Source organism: Notothenia coriiceps, unplaced genomic scaffold (genome assembly GCF_000735185.1).
Source record: "Notothenia coriiceps isolate Sejong01 unplaced genomic scaffold, NC01 NC01_scaffold00037244, whole genome shotgun sequence".
Taxonomy (NCBI): Eukaryota; Metazoa; Chordata; class Actinopteri; order Perciformes; family Nototheniidae; genus Notothenia; species Notothenia coriiceps.
Genome location: NW_011369945.1, coordinates 18,153,452 through 18,160,791, shown reverse-complemented (window position 1 = coordinate 18,160,791; position 7,340 = coordinate 18,153,452).

The window sequence follows — 7,340 nt, the reverse complement described above, 5'->3', positions numbered from 1 at the left end:
TACCCGCTGTCAGAGAGCGAAGATGTTTACCCTTTGTGATGTAATATGACGCAGTTGACGTATGACCTTAAAAAAAAGCCGTTTTTAAGAGCAGAGCTCAAAATTGCTCCTTTCCCTCTGAATTCCTGCCCTTATGTCTCGTAAAACATATCAAATCCTACATTCACTTTTTTAATTGTAATTTTCAAGCATGTTTAAGCATAAATGTAGAAAAAAAAAGAGACCTGCAAGATGCTCTTTAAGAGGTTAAACAAATTATAAATGGTATTAACTCATTAATAAATGGTGATTTGTTTAACACTTTACAATAAAAATGGGCAATTATAAATGGATGTAACTCATTAATAAATGGGAATGTGTTTTACACTTTACAAGGCTCCCTTTTGGCAGTTACAAATGTTAGTAACTCATAAATGAGTCGTAACTCATTAATAAATGGTGATTTGTTTAACACTTTACAAGGCTCTCTTTTGGCAGTTATAAATTTTAGTAGCTCGTAAATAAATGGTCATAAAGAGATGCCAAGAAACATCAAGATGGAATGGGGTGAATCAACTCAGTAAACAACAGATACCAAGGATGTTGGCTGATGAAGACGAAGTAAGCTAGGTAGCCAATATAAGGCTTAGTCATCTTGCTAAATAGTGAGCCTGTGTTGATGTTAGAACTGGTTAATAAATGGTTCTTAATGATTAATAAAGTGTGTACAACCTAATTAATAACCTAATTATAAATCCTTTATGAATCTTTTATAAGGGTAGTCTTATTGCAAAGTGGTACCAATTTGATTGAAGGACTTTGACGTAAAAGAGTATTTTCCCACTGTACTATTGCTACTTTTACTTGTAAAAGAGTATTTTCACACTGTAGTAAAGCTACTTTTACACTGGAAGTGTGTCATAAAGGAAGGGTTGTTTATAAGATTTGGTCACTGGTTCATTTTCTTCAAAGGATGTCATAAAGTGACCCCGTTATCATTTATTTAGGGCATGTGCTTTTGCAGTGAATAGCCGAGCAATTACGGACCTTTCTGAACTCCTCAGTAATACATATTGTACAGAACAAGACAGGAAACATCCTTTAGTATAGATCTGCAGCTTTGCACTGAATGTTTCCTGGGACTGAAAAATATTTTCGATGTTAACATCACACTTGTGTGGATTTTGAATACATTTCCACTCTCTGTGCTATCTGTAAGTGTTGAGTGATGACTTACCACAAACGTGTCAAGAACAAGTATGTGCAATTCTTTCCCTGTTTCTCGAAGACGTGCTGGCGCTTTGACACAGCCTGGGATCATTGCTCGACTTTGAGGAGAATGTATTTTAGACACGCCAACGCTTCCGCACTTCTTCAAGGAGCTGGAGCTGAAGGTTTCTAAATGTGTTTTTCTCTCTCAAAATAAATGGTGTTTGTGCTGCAAGAAACACAACAGAAATGTTTTTATGCACTTCAAGATTCAAAGACTACATGGGAGTTTTTGTCAGTTTCAGGTCATTAAAGTACAAATGACATTATTGTTGTTATTTTCTTTTTATTATTTGTATTGCTGTCAACTATCTTTCAGATGTTATGGTATGTAAGGTTTTCTTTCCTTTTTCAGACAGCAGGTGGTCTTAGTTTGGAAGTGAAAATAAACTTTAAAGGAATATTTTAAGCTTGAAGGTTCACATTTGTGTTTTAGATATTAGTTTTGCTAAGTTGTATAAAAACATTGATAGCTTCCTGTTTGGTTGCATTAATGTACTCCTGTGTTTGGGAGTTTCAAAATGTAATAATTTGAAGTAAGCTATTACGAGCAGTTGTTTGGTTTTACTGTTTCACACTTGTCTCATTTGTAATTCATGTTGATTGTGATGAAGTAAAAGCAAAGCTTTCTACAAAACGGGCAGGATATAGAGTTATTATTAAAAATGAAGTCTTTAAACAAGAGTTTTTCCTTGAAACTGCATTATTACTTCATATTAATAATATGTAACACATGAGAGTTATGATCTTAAGATGTGTGCTCTGAATTTACCTTATAAAGTGGTTGATCTGCAAGAAACACTAAATGATTATGGTCTTCTCTTATGTAATCTCATTTTATATAAAGTGTGACTAAAATTATATTTGAGTTTTAGACATTTATTAATACTATTTTCCACAGCCCCGAGTGTACAGTCAGCAACATATCAATAAGGCTCAGTTTAACATTAACCAACAATACAAGTACATCAAAAACATAAGCAAGGAGAGGTTCACAGTGCCCTTACAGAACTGAGAACAATCATGTAACAAAGATGTGCCTGACAAAAGAAACTGGAGGGATAAAATATGTTCCCTCCTCTTCTCAAGCCACGAGGCCACATTAGAGCGAATGAAGGGAGATGATGTTGGTGATATGATTCATGGGGCCGAGCAAATGCAATACTGCTTGTTAAATTTTCTGAAAATGGATAGTGTCCTTTAAAAGAAAGCCGAGGTGTGTCATGCATTCTTGCACTGAAGTGAGTTGAGCCTCTTCGCCAAAGACTCCCAAGATAAAACGACACGTCAGGACTATGGCCCCTCATGGTTCATCATGTAAAGGTCACACATATTGCTGCATGGGGGGCCAGAGAAGCATCCAGAGAGAGAGAGAGAAAGAGAGAAAGAGAGAAAGAGAAAGAGAGAGAGAGAGAGAGAGAGAGAGAGAGAGAGAGAGCAGGGTGACAGGAGATGGTATAGATTACGAAAACACACTGTATTTCACACTGTTATGTACTGTCTGATGGTACTTTTGTGTAATTGTAACCTGTGTTTAATTTCCCCGTTCCGTGATTTTGAGCTGCAAACCCTCAAAGCTAACCAATCAGAGCAGACTGGGCTCTGGTTTCAGACAGAGGGGGAAAAGAGGTGATGCAGCACAGACAGTATGTGCAGAACAAAAATATGTAAACATATCACAGTGGAGGCACAAAATAAAATAACGAACCTGAAAATGAGCATAATAGGGCCCCCACTTTTATTCACACACAAATATGAAAAGGCTACATAATTAGCTTTCCTTGACAAAAAGTGTAATTTCAAGGATCATCAAAAATATACATTTTGCAGAGTTATCTACAATAATGCCATTTCTAATCATACATTTTGAATTTTTTATTTTCTGAGGTAGAGACCTCTGCAACATCTGTCTGGTGGAATTTAGATTTTGTATTCCTTTTATTCTTTTCAAATATCAAAGCTTATTCTGACAATCCACAGACTTGATAATGGACAATTTCATTAAAAGCTATTTTCCACCAAAGCACGTCCTTCAACTGCCTACTTCCTCGTTGCAAAGATGCTAATGTGTGCGTTAATGATGTCACTGAAGACTGATATTTCTACATATTACCAAACATCACACCAATACAATCCAAAATGAGGAACAGAAGTGAATAAAACTTGAATGTTGACAGAATCAGTAAGCAACATTTGAATGACACAAAATGTAATGTTTTGGCATTAAGCTGAGAGGGATAACACTTGTAACACTTTGCATATTCACACTAATATCATATATTCACTTTTTAACAGTGACTGCAGGGGTTTAGCTAATACTCTCTAAAGATGCTTAAAGCTGTCCATAAAAATGTTATTTATCAGTGGCATCAAAACAGAACTATCAAGAATGAACAGCAAAGTGTCTGTGAGATGTTATCCTGGTGATTCTTTGCATTATTCAAAATAGATTAGAGCGTGATTATTCACCTCACGGGTTACAAAATGTCACTGAATCAGCAATGTTTAAAATCAGTAGCCTTCAGCAGAACGGCCTCAAACTTCAAAGGGAATTAGCACAGCACTGTAGTTTTTGATCATTGGAGACAATTGATCTTTTGTGTTCAAAGAACATTTGTGCTCCAGGCTTCCCTAGGAAACATTTCTAACAATCTGCCATGCGTGTGATTTTAATATAAATGCCAAGACAGATGCAAATATGTCCTCTGCTCGCTGACAGTACAGTATGTGCTGGGATGTGTCTGTTTTCCTGCTATTACTAAGACAAATACTGTACAGTAGTACCAGAGAGCCCAGTGTGCATTAAATCAGTTGGATGAAGGATTGGAATCAGTGCCAGGTAAAGTTAGTAATGTTATTTTTGTATTTGTATTTATTGTACAGGCTACAGACACAAAACATGGACATTACAATAACAAAATGAGACATTCCTATCTCAGACAAAAAAATAAAAAATAAAAAATACAATACAGTTAGTACTGTTATGTGACAGCCTTATTTGTACATGAAAGTCTAGGAATAAAGTCAAGTTTATGTTTCCAAATCCTCCTACAGACATATTTGAAATACTATGCTTTGCTCCTGCAATATAGATACTGTAGTGTTCCTGATCGACAAAAGATTTGGGTGTGATAATACATTTGTTTTTTCAATAGATGTATGTACATTTTCCAGATTCTATCAACATACTATTTATTTGGCATAATTTACTGATATTTTTGACATACTGACTTTTTTTCGACGTAAAAACTACGTATTTTTTCTACATGCTATATAATACTAGTACAGTATGTCGGGTATTTTTAACTTACTATGACTGTTTTTAGACATACTAAGAGTGTCAGTTGACACAACTGTGACGTACAGCTACAGTGACTTCATGTTAACTTAAAGTTGAATGTGTCTCAGAAGCTAATTTCCCTAGTTCAGTGTTTCTATTAGTTAACTTATTGTCCTAGCCAGTGATAATGTAAAGTAGTGATGATGGCTCCTCTTTCAAACAGTGGCCTTAACTGGGGTGCACAACTATATTTTATAAAGGCTTTCAAGTCAGGGTCAGTCCTCACTACGACTATACATGACCTCCGGTTCCTCCACAGAGGTCATTGAGGTCAGGTCGATCTGACTGTACTCCGCACAGGCAGCAGAGTCGATGTCATTCCTGAAAACTTTGCTGGCTCTGTTGTGCCAGAACCTCGAGTTCCCTCGTGTCAAGGAACAAAGAGCCTCTGGCAAACTTCCTGACAGTTTTATCATCACTATTCATCTTGTTAAAAAAATGGGACAGGCTGGAGGAGTTGTAAATCCACTCCACACTCTGTGCACCCAACACTCCAGTTGGTGTGAATTAAAATGTTTGAATGAGCCAAACCACAGGCACTTTCGTATCAGTGTAGCTCTATAACGCAATTGAACAATGATCAAGAGAAGGTGTTGGATTTTGGACACATGAATACACACAAAAGCACTGATGAAGGCATAGAAAATAAAGAGGGGACTGATCCTTTATTTGAAAATAGTATCTGGTAAAAGCAGATCGGGTGCACACGATGATAATCTGAGGGTAATTGAATATTTATGTGTAACACAAACTGGCCCGAAGGAACAACCAGGAGGCTCTGCTGTGGGAATCATAAAGCAGCTCTCTCTTGACTGCACACAAGGCACACATGCTGCTCATTTGCACTCGCTTCACACTTCTGATTGCACAAGTGGTGTGACTTGTAGCGTGCAAGATGAATTTATGTGTTAGGTTGGGGGTCGGGGTGTTTCAACCAGTGTATCCTCAGCAAAATCACTGGCATCCTTCCTGCTGAGAGGAGGGGACTACCGACTCTCACAGAGAGGGACCCAGAGGCTGAGAGGACACCAAGTGCATGCAGGGATGTGAGTGAAGTACATGGGTACGCTTTGTTATGCACCGTGTGGTCCCACATGGGTCGAAGAGCTCAAAAAGTAGCCTTGATACTGACTGTCAATTCCTGATACTACCCCTGCGGCTAACATACTAATCTCCATACCAGGAAAGGTGGGCAGACATTTAAAAAAGCTTCTGAGCTGAAACAAGGAGATACATTTTTTGTACTCTGATTGGACACCTGTGGAATAAGAAAAAGCGATACTGATTGGGACACAATCAGAAACATGTTATATAAGTGAAGAAGATAATCATCCACATCCAACATCTATCACTCATAAAAGTAAATTTGAGATCCAAGGTCAGTTTGCATAGAGGGTAAGCATGTGATGTCACTGTAGGTAGACGTCGCTATGGTTACTCCCACTTACTGGCAGCGTTAGCATTAATCTTCAATGCCGCGGGGGGAAAAAATGCCGACAATGTAAAAGCTTTGCGAAATACCTTTACAATGAACAACAAGAATTTGGATCTTCAGACTGCCGAAAGAACGCAGATTTGCTGTTGCCAATTTTCTACTCATAAAGTGCAGCTAAATTTACTAAAGTTGAATCAACTAACTGTTAACACACATAAAAATGGCTTAACAACACTAACATTTTACAAAATTACAACAGTTGGTTCCATTAAAACTCCCCATGTACACAGACAAATCAATTGTTGGTTGCCATTAACTTTTTCAACACATGTACAACAAGCTAACGCATTAGCTGAGCCTAGCATATGACCTAGCATAAATATGGTTCAGTGGAGAAGGGAAGCCAGTGAATAACCTTCATAGAAAGAAGTTTAATCTGAGCTTGTTTTTCCAACACTAAAGAAAAAATCTACTGGTGTATAATAATGATAAATATTTCCTCATTACAGCTATTATGCCTCTTGTCAAACTACAGTCATCGATTTCCAGAGGCTAATGGTCGTGATTGAGCTTAATCGACCAGCAAAACAAGCATTGGTACGGTACTTGGTATTGGTATTGGTACTGGTATTAAGCATCTTAAGCATTCCTAGTTTCTTAGTTGCATCTTATACAAATACAAATTTTAATTTCCAAATTAACCTCCGGCTTCCTCAGTCCTTTTTCCAAATGACTATACAGCAAATGGGCCTTGAAACCGTTGTGTCTTTATTAGTAGATATGTTCTCAAGCAAAATAAAGATGCTTGTGAGTAAGAGATGTTTGTGTATGTTTCATTTATAAAATACATATACCAAAGAATAAACCATAAACCTTCAGTAAATAAAAAGTTTTAAATAAAGCTTGAACTTTATTGTGACATGATCAATTTTTATCATGAGAAAAAGAGGAAAAAACGAGTTACCTTTATTTCTGATATTTTAAAAATATTATATTATGGAGTTTTTTCAAAGTTGACATATACAACAAGGTTTTTTCCGATATTTTTGATCAACTATACTACATATGACTTACGAAACTATACAGTAGCAATAATTAATGCTGTCAAAATTATCGCGTTAACGGCAGTAATTAATTTTTTGAATTAATTGCGTTAAAATGTTTAACGCAATTAACCAGCGACGTGCGGTCAGGGGAGGCAGGGGAGCAGAGCCTCACCTGTCATACTCCAATGTAACGGAAAAACAATTAAAGAAAAACTAAATAGTAATAATAATTAAAACTGCGGTCGCACTTGTGCGCGCAGTGATGAGCGGG